Source organism: Felis catus, chromosome A1, assembly GCF_018350175.1.
Source record: "Felis catus isolate Fca126 chromosome A1, F.catus_Fca126_mat1.0, whole genome shotgun sequence".
Lineage (NCBI taxonomy): Eukaryota > Metazoa > Chordata > Mammalia > Carnivora > Felidae > Felis > Felis catus.
This window is the reverse complement of record NC_058368.1, coordinates 225,655,247-225,668,997: the sequence shown is the minus strand read 5'-3', so window position 1 is coordinate 225,668,997 and position 13,751 is coordinate 225,655,247. Positions and strand designations below refer to the sequence as shown.

Sequence of the window (13,751 nt, the reverse complement as noted above, 5' to 3'; positions counted from 1 at the left end):
ACCTCTTTCCATGACAAACAGAATAATTATTATGTGCTAGCCAGGAGAGACCATCCGTGGCCATTGTGTGCCATTGTGAGCTGGGAGTCTTACAGATATGATCAGTCGATCCTTGTAACCACCACCCTAAAAGGGGTAGACTTCTGTCCTTACTCCATCAAGAAGAACACAGACAACCTAAAAGATAGACCAGGGACATGTGGTAGGACAGCATTTCCCACAAAACCTCGCTCAGTCTACCACGATATGTGGCCTCCTGATACATCTTCATAATTTTTTTTTAAGTTTATTTATTTGAGAGAGGGAGAGAGAATGAATATGTGCAAGGGAGGGGCAGAGAGAGGGGGAGACAGAGGACCTGAAGCCGCTTCGTACTGACAGAAGAGAACCCAATGTGGGGCTCCAACTCACAAACTGAGACCATGACCCAAGCCAAAGTCAGAAGCTTAACCAACTAAGCCACCCAGGTGCCCCACATCTTCATAAATTATTTTAATCCAAAAATGTTTCAGTAACCCGTTTTATCATCCGGTCACCGATTTATTGTCTAAAGGACACACTGCCTTATTCACTAGCAAGCAGCAACAAAATCAACTTGTTCTCTGAGAGTGATGAAAGTCTTATGACATTAGCCCCAGAATACGTAGAGAAACAGTTCCAGGTTAGTAGACTGCTACAGTCACTGGGCTGGGCAGGACAGGTGTTGAATTAGAGTTTAAGTTCTGTGATTTAGGCAAGAAAACTGCTGGGATTACAGCCACGATGATGATCTATCATACTCTGGGGAGCACTCAACAAACGCTCCGGGGTCAGTCTCTGCATTTCCCTACGTCAGTGTTTCGGCATCTGAGGCCAGTCTGTGATTATGAGCAGAAACGGAAAGGATTCAGGCAGGATCCGTTCATGTCTTTGCTCCTTCCTCCACTTTGGCACCCGGTCCTCAACATAGTTAATATTCAACTGACGAGCGTCCATTCCTTTATGCCCATACACCAGGGCCCCCCTTGGCGGTTTTTACAGCTCCCACCGCACCTGCCAGAGGCGTGTTAGGCACGGTAACCAAAATGACCAGGACGGAGAACAGAAAGGCCTGGGCGTCCAGGTCGGTTGCTAAAGGCGCTTCCCATAGTTCCAAACCACCTTCTCAATCATTTAAAAACGTCAACATGTTGTAACAAGGAGCGTGGATGTGCTGGGAGCAGGCAAGGTGAGTAATGGAGAACAAGCAGCTATTGTATTGTAGCTAATTTTTTCTAATCGAGCATGAGAAGGGAAAGGCTTTAACTCTGTGGACACTGGCCGAGCCCCAAGTGTGTGTAAACCAGGAAATGCCTCCAGCACAGCTCCAGAGAGCAGGAGCTCCCAAAATCTGCCGATGCAGCAGGGCTCCAGACAATGACCGGTCTAAGAGATGGTCACTTACAAGGAGCTCTGCGGTGTTTTGTATCTTTTTCACCTTTGTCGCCTGGCCCTGAGTGCCAGCAGGTGTGTTCGAATCCTGGCAATCCAAATCCAAATCCAAATGACGCCATTATCAGGTCCAAACTGCCCTTGCACCTCGGCGAAGGACCTCCTTTCCCTAATTTGCATGGGACCTGGGACCTGCAAGTGAGGTCCTGCCCCCAGGACCTGCAAGTGAGGTCTGATATAAATCGAACTGTCAGAGTTTCAGTGGAATTGATTGATGCAGTGACATCAGTGAATCAGATATATAGGGCCAATGTGTCAGAGTCAATACTAAAACAAACGAACCCCCCCAAAATAGAGAGAAGATAGAGAAGGAAATGAAAAGAAGCCAGGCTGATTTTCTTTCTGCAATTTCTCAAGCCACAATGAACATATTAAAGACGCCTTACATTTGGCCCTCATAATCTTGTGGCTCCACAAAATTTGCTTTAGTGTTCTACTCACGTACTGTAATATCCCTAATGAAACTGTCCCAGTGGAAACAATATCCAGGCACCCAAGAGTTCATCCCCGAACCCTTGTGCTTTCCCTGCGGGCTCAAAGGCAGAAATCTCATCCAACCTTATGATGCATATTCCTCCTTCATTTTCTCGTGTCTCTGAAGGGACTTTTAAAAAAGCTTTACTTGACAGTTTCTGAACCATTCGTTTGGTAGCGAAATTTTCACCGTTGTAAACGTGGAGGGGATTGAGGCGGGAACGCGGCAATATTTTTCACAAGGACACTGGTCTTGCATTTCATAAAGGCGAGCGGAGTATAGCCCAGCGTAACTCCAGAGCTAAACAGTATTCCTTTTTCAGTGCAACATTGACAAATGGGGCATCTGGCACACTTTAATGAGCCGTTTTAGCCTTTCAGAGCGGCTGAAACTAGGCCACCCATTCATCTGAGAAAGTGGGTAGCACAGAGCAATTACGTAATCCTGCCAGGCGCGCCGATATTAAGGGCACCCCACCCCACCCCCACTTCACGCGTCCTAGTAGATTACGTACTAGGAAACAATACATGTTAGCAAATGACTCCATCGATACCTCTGGAAAAATGTTAAGCGATATGAAATTTTCTGTTTTCACCACACAGCCAACAGCAAAACACGAGGTTCAAAGCCCTGACAACTGGTGCAATGCAAGTTCACTTGTACACAGATGCCATTTTTTTAACCGCGAGCAAAGGAAAAACAGGATAAACACCAAGAAATCATCTGCATGGACACCATAACCCAGTGGCCGCCAACCAGGGCGATTTTGCCTCCTGGGGGGAGATTTGGAGATGCCTGGGACAACAGGGCTGTCGCTGGCATCTACTGGGTAGGAAAAAGCAGGGTTGCTGCCATATATTCTACACTGCCCAGGACACGGCCCCACCGCAAAGGATCGCCCCGTCCGACGTGTCAACGGCACCGCGGTGGAGATCTCCTACTATAACCTGAGAAATCAGAAACACCCGATTAAACAAGGAGGGGGAAGGTAAAGAAGGGGAAATTTAATTATGAACGCATTCTAACCTGAAGGGTGCTGCAGGCGATAGGGCAGCCCAGAACTAGCCAACTTTAGGAAACTAGAAAAGAAGTCAGTTACAAATTGAGGCTACGGGGCCAAAGCCTGAGGAGGAGGGCCCCGGGCTGGGAAAACGCGGTGCTGAGGGACTCACCTAGCTGCGGGCCGGAGGAGAGAAGGGAGCATTTCTGCAGGAGCGGGCAGGTGAGGAGGAGGGCAGAGTGTGAGGCCAGGCCTACAGCTCGGGAACCAGTCAAGAGAAAGGGGGAGGGGAGAGGCCCAGTCAGACAGGTGCCAGGAAGGCGGGGTGGCTGGCGAGGTCACAGGCCTGGGGGCCTGGGGGGCGCGCGGGGAGGGGATTGGGAGGGCGGGGCAGCGAGAACCCAACCTGGAAGCTTCCGGCACCAGGGAGGCCGGGGCAGTTTAGAGAGCAGAGCGTTAGAAATAAGTAAACGGGCATGGCCTCTCTTTGCAAACAGCGGTGAGCGCTGCCCAGGGGAGCATTCCCCGTATGCTCCCACCTCCCCGCCCCCTTCAGTATAGATTTCTATATTAAATGTTTCAGACTGTTTAGAGACATTGGATATAAAGAGAGTGTGACCAAGGAGAAGGAACCCTGAGCAAAGGAACGTTTGACAGCACAAGAGGGAAAAACGGATGGAAGGCTGTCCCGAAAGAGGCAAGGAAACGCTATCCAGAACACGGGATGAGACTGGTCTTGGGGAAGGCTGCCACAGTGGGAACTCCCCGGGTGCGTTAATGGTCGTCCCTGCCCCTACCACCTCCGGACGTGTTGTGAAAAAGCAACACGAAACCAAGAAACTCATTCAGTCTACACACTGGCAAAATAATCTCCCTATTTCTTTGATCACACTATTGAAGTCGCAGGCCATTTTCCACTGGCGTATCACCTTTTGCGAATTTCGCATTCATGTGTTTCACTCACTTTTCTATCAGAACATTGGATTTCCTTACCGATTTCTAAGGGCTCTTTTTTAGGGCTATAAATCCCCTGTGAAACACGTTGCAAAATATTTTTCCTGTTCGTTGTTGGCTGGCCTTAAATGAAGAACAATTTGGCCCTGTGTATGTATACGTCAAAGTCACGACCGTGCATGCCATGATTTAGCAAATACACTGACAAATTTTACTTTTAAAAGACAATCTTGAGTGTGCACCGGTATTCATACACATGAATAATGCAGAAACACTGTTGACGACGAGGAAATAATCCAGTAATAGAATCTATTTGAAAGCACAGCCCCTGACAGAATTCTGTAGTCCTGGGGGAAGAAAAGGCACGGGAATGTTTTAAGATACAGTAAGCTAATAAAAAGTCAATTACAAAATGAAGAGTAGACTATAATTTACATAAAGGTTAAACCATTTGAATTTGTATTTTGCACGTTTTCCAAATAGTTTAGAATCAAAGTAGTGCCTTCATACTGAGGAGGGTTGAAGGCAAACCCCTGTGGTGGTGTTTGTATTATTGTTACTATTTATTGTAGTATTTCTGTGTATCAGGGAAAGAGCCAGCCTGAGGAAGGACAAGAACACCCCAGGGTCAAAGGGCAACACAGCAAAATGCTGAACAAAGTATGGAGGTGCAGAGGGCCTCCTCTAAGGCTGTGAGAACATGCAGGGAGGCTGACTCTGAGCCCGAGCACCAGGCCGCAATTCATCCCCCAGTTCTACCCTCTGGTCTGGGCTCAAACCTGGGCCCTTTGCTCCAAGGTCATCGAGGGGAACCGGCTCTTCCTAAAGTTGCTGGGCGGCAGTGGGGAGTTTTAGAACAAAGTCTCTAACAGCAATCACTCATACTCTCACAAACACACACACACACACACACACACACACACACACACACACACACACACGAAGGGGGCTGGTGAAAATGCCAATGCAAGGCCATTTAAGTTAGACGACCAAAAACCCCACAAACAAACAAACAAACCCACCGCCCCACAGTCTGCATAAAAGGGACAGGAGGGTCTGGGATTTGTTCAAATGCTGGAGTGGGGCTGCTATTCTGATTGGTCGCTATTTCCAGAAGTTCAGGAAGAAGAGCCAAAGTAAAGATGCACAGTGGGAGGGCTGAGGGCTATAACCATCTGATACGGTGGGCAGGAGGGGGGCGGGGAAAAAATGTTTACCCCATCGTGGCAGCTGTCACTTCCCAGGTAGGAAGCTCGCAGTGCAGATGGGCTGGTGTCTGTAATCAGTCTTCCCAAAAAGTATTCTTTAACAAGCTGGGGCACTCATCAGGGACAGCGAGTGAGCGAAACAGTGCTCAGCAGAGTGACATGTATGGTGTCACTCTAGCCCTGGGGCCAAGCAATGGGATTCTGAAGCTGGGGGTCTACATACTTAACCAGCACGGAAATACGGGTAAGGAAAGTCAGTACGAGCGAGGCAGAGATAAGTGGTAATTTCCCACCGGTGACTAACACTCTTCCGATGGCATTTCATTTTATGTCAGATTAATTACTTGTAAGACTGTTAAACCAGATGGTAAAACACATTCTAACATTAGGTTTTCACCTAGCGCTGGAAATTTATTTCCATGAGAGTAGATTTAGCTAAGCAGCAGTCAGCCACATTATTATTCCTTTCTTTTAAATGTAGCTCGATTTAATATGAAAGACCACCTTCACATTTAAAACCTGCTCCCTTAAAGGGCACTTTTAGCAAATGAATGGAAATCCACAGAACACATTCAAGTGTCCGTGGAGGCAGAGATTAGCATTTCAGACGCTCTTTATTATGTTCTTTCTTTGGGGACACCTACTTGGGGACTAAGAGAATCTCGGCCAAAAGTGCCTGATCTGGTTTCTCTGGGCAGACTGCAAACTTCTGGCATGGGTCTGCTTGTGTGAAATCAGCACATGATAGTCAATGGATGACCAAAGGACTCCCATAACTTCTCCATTTCCACATTTGTGTACAAACCAGTTTATAACGCAATTAAAAAACCAAAAATTCCGCTTGGGCAGATTTCCTTAAAAGGTTCACACCAAGTACAAGGAGAAGCTGCAAGCCCCTAACGTGTAAACTTTTAAACGGACACGCCTCGAGATAACAAATTCAAACAAAAGAAACCACCACGAGCAATCTCCCCTCCCAACCTCACATTAAAAAATGGTTTTTCCTGTAAAAGGTGAATTGCCTCTCAAAAGCATATCCCATTATCCACGCCTTACGCGACCATGTCCTTCATTCTTACAAAGCGTTAGCAGTTCAAACTTGGAAATGCCATCAAGATCAGTACTTACCCACCTGTTGAGAAATTAAACAGGTCTGGTGCTCAGGGAGACGGAAAACCCGTCTCTCCCCGGTTTAAAGAATGTCTCCACAGAATTTCCCGCTGCCATCATCGTTCCAAGGCACGTGAAACTTTGAAGCAGCTCAAATAAGAGAAGAGCTCCTACCTTGGGTTCCTTGTGCCCGTTCAGCTTTTGTCCCCTGTAAATGGCGGCATCTTTAGCAGTCCGGACTACAGGCATCTGAGGCAACGGACACAAAAACGGGCTTTCTTCGGCTCGCTGGTGTTCCCAGGCTTTTATGTGGTGTCTTGGGCTCTGCCTGCTTAATTCATTCCCGATTCTACTGAAAGGAAGTCCAGGCTGGCGGGGATTTGCAATTGCTGACGATACTTCTAACTGCAGGAGCTAACTAACCCGCCCCCCACCGCCCCCCATTGCACCAAGAAATGTGTAAAGACATGTGAAGGCCCCCGAGATCTTAAAAGATGGCCCAGGACTAAAAAGGGAAAAATAAAAATCAAAAGCCACGGGACAAAATCACGCAATTTAGTTGTGACCTTGCAAGGTCCGCCCAGAGAACAACTCTCTTCACTTGAGCGGGGCTTCATTTATGGCTATTTATCCTGGCCTTTGCAGAGCGGGACTGAATAGTTGCCATGACAACATGGTAAACAGGATTCGAGTGACCACGGAGGGGTTTAATGGGATTGTTTTGTTTGGGGGAGAAGAATGGTGGCTTGAAGGCTTCCTTCACCAAAATTTCCTGAAAAGGTAAAGCTGTCTTTTTAGAAGTCGTCCGTATGTGACGTTCTCAAAAGTTAAAGACGCTGGCAGTGGGCACTCCAGTTACGGGAGAGCAGACAACGTGAGTGGCAGTCAGAAAGACAGGAAGAATTATGGAAGGCCACTCAGGGCTAAGTGGGCATTTTCCAGTAAGTACGTGGAAGAAACGGAACCACCCCTACAGGCTGCAAGCCTAACTGAACGGAGAGAGGAGTCAAAGGGGCTGACAATCCAGGTAGTTCTAAAATGTCCTTAGTTCCCTGGGGCTCCAGATGCTTTTGCGCTCCCTACTTTCTGGGGTAGTTTTTTTGTTTGTTTGTTTCTTCTGCAGCAAACCGTGTCACTCACATTTTATCCCGTGCAAGAGAAACCACATTCTCAGGGCCTCAAGTTTTGTCCCACTGGAAACAATCCCGTTCTTATAAAATATTACTTGAGAAAGATGTTCGTTGTACTGTGAGTAGATTGGGAACATTTGGCATTTTGACACTGGATGACAGTGCGTGTATGTCAAAGCTCAGAGAGCCTTACAACACAGCTAACCTTAGATGTGAGCTTTGGGCTTTAGAATACTGGTTCATGAATTATCATAAACGTGCCACACTCGTGTACCATGTTAATAAGAGGGGAAACTGTGTGTGTGTGTGTGTGTGTGTGTGTGTGTGTGTGTGTGTGTGTTGAGGGGCATGGAGAATGACATGGAAACCCCATGCTATATGCTCAAGTTTTCTGTAAATTAAAGTCACCTTTAGGGGCACCTGGCTGGCTCAGTTAGTAGAACATCTCACTCTTGATCTCAAGGTCATGAGTTCAAGCCCCATATTGGGTATAGAGATTACTTAAAAAGAAAAAATAAAGTCAATTTTAAAACACCCCAAATAAGGGGCACCTGGGTGGCTGAGTCGGTTAAGCGTCTGATTTCAGCCCAGGTCATGGTCTCACGGTTCGTGAGTTCGAGCCCCACGTCGGGCTCTGTGCTGACGGCTCACAGCCTGGAGCCTGCTTCAGATTCTGTGTCTCCCTCTCTCTCTGCCCCTCCCCACCCGTGCTTTCTCTCTCTCTCTCTCTCCAAAATAAAAACATTTAAAAAAGGTTTTAAAACAACTGAAAGAAACGTCCATCCCATAACAACATCAAGGGCTTAAAAGGACAAGGTCTGGCAACAGCCTTGGGAAGCTTTCCCCGTGGTCCAGCATAAATTGGGGTTTGCATTCATGAGGATGGAGTGAGCTGTAAAATGCTGAGCACGGTCTCTAGCCCCAACCTACAGCGCGGGTGTGCAATCTTTCTCACGGTCCAATGCAGCTGTTTCGTGTCCCCCTTGGCTCATTTAATACCTACGGCTGCTTCCCTACACGGGCACTGTCCCCAGACACGCCTCAGGGAGGAGGAAGCAAACCCAAGGCCAGGGGACCGCTCAGTGACAAGAGCGTGGGACAGAAGAGAGGGAGACAGAAGATTCCAAGCAGGCTCTGCACGACAGCAGCGAGCCCAACGCGGGACTCAAACTCACGAACCGTGAGATCGTGACCTGAGCCAAAGTCAGATGCCCAATTAACCGAGCCACCCAGGCGCCCCTAATTTTTTTTCTTAAGTGGCAAGTTAGGTCTAGATCTTTGGCAAAGTTAAGCCCTCGTGTACCGTGAGTGGGTGTACGATGTACTTGGATTAGCAATTCGATTCTGTGCTCACTTACTGAGCACATCCTGTGGCCGCAACACTGAGCTATGCAGCAGGACGCAAAGACGGGCAAGGCAGGTCCTATGAAGCTGTACTTGGTTAAGATCCTCTGTACGCATGGAACACTTTATTCAGAAAAATAAGATTAGGGTAGAGAGATCAAAGACGAAAAAAAAAAGTTGCTTCCGTAAACTTCAGTAAGGCTGATGAGACAGAAGATGAACAAAATGAGATACAGGAGATACAGGAAGAACAGGACAAAAATTCAAGGTAGGAAATATGCCACATTATTATCAGCATTTTTAAAGAAATGTTTGGTCTTTGTTTAAAAAAAAAGGGGGTGGGGAGGGCTAGCTCAGTGGGTAGAGCGGGTAACTCTTGATCTCAGGGCCAGGAATTTAATTTAAGCCCACATTGGGTGTAGAGCTTACTTAAAAACCCCAAAACCGGAAAAAAACAAAAACAAAAACAAAAAAACCCACAAGAAAGCAAATGGCAGGCAGCATCTGGATGACACAAATATAACCCCCCAGGACTACAGGTGCTGAATTCATTAATTCATTCATCGAATCATTATGCCTCTGGAAGCAGAGTAAGGTTAGGTTCTCGTAACGCCTGCACACTGTTCTCACTTCCTGTGCGGTCCCAGCCTGTCTCCGGTGTCGTCCAACTGGGGAATCTAGTCTGGTATCAATGGTGCCACCATGAAAGAGAGGGACACAGGTCATCGGGATTCATTGAAGTGCAAAGCACGGCATCCTCTCCAGTCTTGGAAAGACGATTGTGTGAGAAGGCTGATAGGTCCGTGTGTCTCAGGGTACACAGACAGTGCTTCCAGACAAGCCACCACGGTCAGGCTAACCCTGTGTCTCCCGCTCTGTACTCCCATTGGATATTCCAATGTCCAGCAAATATGACTGCAGTCCTCCCTCACAGACCCCATGGTCTCCCTTCCCTGGGGCCTGGTCTCCAGCCTTCCCTTGGCATGGACGCCCCTCTCCTCACTCTTCCCCTCTTCCCTTAGGAAAACCTCCCTCCAAGCAGCCAGCTTGGCTAGAAGCCTTCCTCCACCAGCCACCGGCCTTGGGGAGATTCAGGTGACCCAAGTCCTGCCATTTTGGAGGAGACTCTGACAGAATCTTTAAGGACGCCGCTACATTGGGTTAAAAGCTTGAAGAGGATGCTGCAAGGAACCGAAGGCTTCCCCACCTTGGAAGGCGAGGGCTCCTCAGCTCACAACTGAAGGAACGGTGAGGACGGCCGGCCAGTCATGTTCCTGACAAGTGACAGCCCACAGCGTCTGCGGGAAGTGGCCTCGCTTTCCTCCCACGGGGGCCTGGGAACTGCAGACCCAGTGCTCACACCCCCGAAGGTTTTCCTGATATTTATCAGTCCGTTCCCTTCTTTAATTCTGTCCTGCACCTCCTCAGGGTTTTTCTGAGGAATGTTAATGACAGACTGTTCTGACTAGAACTTATTTGCTAAAATACTAGGCGGGGAGAGAGGGGAGAGATCACAGGCCTTGGGACACCCTTGGGGAGAAATTCTGATGAAGCAAGGCAGGTTTCCTTTGTTATGGAAATCTGCTGTTGGTTTGGACCCTCGGAGCCAGAAACTACCACTGCCTCACAAGCCACAATAGACAAAAGCTAGTAGGCTACATTGCCAACTAAAAACTGTCTCAGGGAGAACGCTGCCCCTTGGAAATGCCACAATTCTAACTCAAGGAGAAGATTACATCCTTCAATGCTATGTGTAAGCCAGAGAACTGACTGCTCACTACCCCCTATGGGGAGGGGGGCTTACTTTGTAATTTTATTTTATTTTTTTCTTTTAAAAAAATTTTTTTTCAACGTTTTTTTGGGGACAGAGAGAGACAGAACATGAATGGGCGAGGGGCAGAGAGAGAGGGAGACACAGAATCGGAAACAGGCTCCAGGCTCCGAGCCATCAGCCCAGAGCTCGACGCGGGGCTCGAACTCCCGGACCGCGAGATCGTGACCTGGCTGAAGTCGGACGCTTAACCGACTGGGCCACCCAGGCGCCCCTGTAATTTTATTTTAAATTTTACTTCCAGTGTAGTTAACACACAGCGTTCTGTCGGTTTCAATTCAACACTTCCATACTACACCCAGTGCTCACAACCATGAGCGCGCTCCTTAATCCCCATCACCTATTTCACCCATCCCCCACCCACCTCCCCTCTGGTAACCAACAGTTGGTTCTCTACAGGCAAGAACTTCTTGGCTCGCCTGCCTTCTTCTCTTTGCTCCTTGGTTTCTTAAATTCCACATAGGAGTGAAATCACACGGTGTTTGTCTTTCTCAGGCGTATTTTGCTTAGCCTCAGACTCCAGCTCCATCCATGTCCTTAGCCAATGGCGGGATTTCATTCTTTGTTTACGGCTGAGTAATACTCCATTGTCTAAGAGGTAGGCTTTTTCAACTTCACCTTGTGACTCAGCCCCAGGATTCCTCAACGCGAGTGAAATGTCTTTTATACAACACCTAAGATCAACTTCATGTTGCGCATGACAAAAAGTCCACAATTATTACAGCTGAACTGACATAATATCCTAGCATTTCAGTCCAATTCTCCCCATTTGCACTTGGCCTTCAAAGCAAAACACAAAAGTGCCAAGTAACAAAAACCCTGTAATATTTCCAGCAAAGGATTTCCCAATGCTTTAGGCCCAAGGACCCACTCTGAGCTTCATGCATTTGCCAAGGAGAGGAGGCAGCCTGCCCTGCAAGCTTGGGGCCCACTGGGCGTGTACTCACATTCACAAGGCCACCATGGTAATCTTGGATATGCTCCCAAAAGCACAAGGCAACTCCTCCACTTTTTCTAAGGCCACATTTCTTTAGGTCACAGACTTGAAGGCCACTGCTTTTATCCCTCTGGTCATAGAGTTGTCAAAAATGAACCCTCTAGAATCTGCCCAAACCTATGACCCATGTTCCTGAATGAGGCACAAAATACTTCCATATACGTAAGTTCAAGTACATCCTCTCAAGGTCCCGTAAGGAGCAAATGACCAGAAAAGGGTATGGAGTAAGAGACATGGTCTCATCCCTTCATGCCAGAAATATACACTCCTCTTCTATGGGGCAAAGGCTGGCAAGATTTTCCCCGTGAGATTTCTAGAAGCACTGATCTTAGGACAAAAGAAAGCTCACAATAAACTCCAAATGAGGGTTGTTTACATACATTTCATATAACATCATCAACAGGAGCACTCAGATATTTTCAGTGGAACCAAATGAATGCTAAGCAAGCCATAATTAACGATTTCCAGATTCTAATTAGCATCTTCGCACTTAAAATCACACCTACGTCTTGGGCCTCAGACCAGAAGGTTCACGTGTCTGTGCCTTCACTTTCTGGGTGCATCTGAAATGGTACTGAGATGTTTTTCCAAAGTCTCCTACGGTCCAACTCTTGGTGAGTATTAATTAGTTTCTGCCACAGAACAGGTGATGGGAAGACTGTGAGAAGTACTTATGAAACATGAGGTTGGGTTGGCTCATTTCTTTAAATGCAAAAACCAAAGCAATTAGGGACAGTCACATCCCAGCAAGAAAAAAATAAACATCAGTAAAAGGTAATCTCTTCAATATTCTGCCTGCTGAAGACTGTTCAAGCAGGCCTAATTTCAAAAGCTATTACAATTTCGAGGAAAAACTCCATGTCACCCAAGAAAGAAAACAAATACATGCGGGACTATGTTTTTCAAATTCAAATTTCTCTCCTTATAACAGTGCTGACATATGGCAGGTCCGCATTTTACTGAATCTAAGACACCGACGCCTACAAACCTGCATGAGTATGTTACACATACCCCTGAGAAAGGCACAGCGCTCCCAATTAAACTATTGCTCGCCAGAAGTTGTAAAACGCACCCCCAGTACCCAAGTCCTTAAATTGGGAACAAACAGCCTCTTTGAGCGATGAAACACGGTATTACTATCCCTGTTGTGTAAAGAGGAAAAGTAAGAGAGGTTACACAGCTCCTGGGAGTATGTATAGACCCAAATCACAAAGTCCATATATATCGTAAAAACTGCCTATTGAGGTTATAAAGTGAAATATAGGGGCACCTGGGTGACTCAGGCAGTTAAGCGTCCGACTTCTGCTCAGGTCACCATCTCGCGGTCTGTGAGTTTGAGCCCTGCGTCAGGCTCTGTGCTGACAGCTCAGAGCCTGGAACCTGCTTCCGATTCTGTGTCTCCCCCTCTCTCTGCCCCTCCCATGCTCATGCTCTGTCTCTCAATTATAAATAAACGTTAAAAAAAATTAAAGAGAAATAGAAAACAGCTGGCGTGGTATCTTGCTAGGTTTTAACTAGTAATTTCCTACGTTATGGCCAAAAACTACATATTGTTTATGCTGCCATTTTCTGTGATAATCTAAAACATTTTAATATAAATTCGAGACATGGAAAGGTGAGCTGTTTTTTTAAACCACCAGAACAGAGGCACAGATCTTCCATGTAAGACCAGTCTCCGTCGGCTGCTTTATGCCACACAAATACCAAATTCTCACCATCATGGGCTCATAGTGAGACAGCAAACTTAACAGGTTACTTGTCCTTACAGGCAGCATCCATTTTTACCTTCCTAGAAGACAGAGAGTTCAGTATCGTGGTTCTTATGAACATCTTTTTTTTTTTTTTTTTTTTTTAATGTTTATTTATTTTTGAGACAGAGAGAGACAGAGCATGAATGGGGGAGGGTCGGAGAGAGAGGGAGACACAGAATCGGAAGCAGGCTCCAGGCTCTGAGCTGTCAGCACAGAGCCCGATGCGGGGCTCGAACTCACGGACCGCGAGATCGTGACCTGAGCCGAAGTCGGACGCTCAACCGACTGAGCCACCCAGGCGCCCCATGAACACCTTTAAACTATAAATGAGGAACCACTAATAGTAAGTCAAGGGCAACTGGGAAACAAGGTAAAAAATAAGATCTAGTATCAGCAAAGTTACTAGAATATAACCTAAGTCTCAAGAGAAACAGTTTCAGGTCAGATTCCTTCTCTTACACCTTATGAGAACAGCATTTAG

General features: G+C 47.0%; 1 protein-coding gene across 4 annotated transcripts in view; it reads right to left on the bottom strand.

Annotated features, from left to right (window-relative positions):
• MYO10 (myosin X) overlaps positions 1-13,751 on the bottom strand; it is a 229,275-nt gene that overhangs the window by 63,197 nt on the left and 152,327 nt on the right. The gene's annotated exons all lie outside the window — the stretch shown is intronic.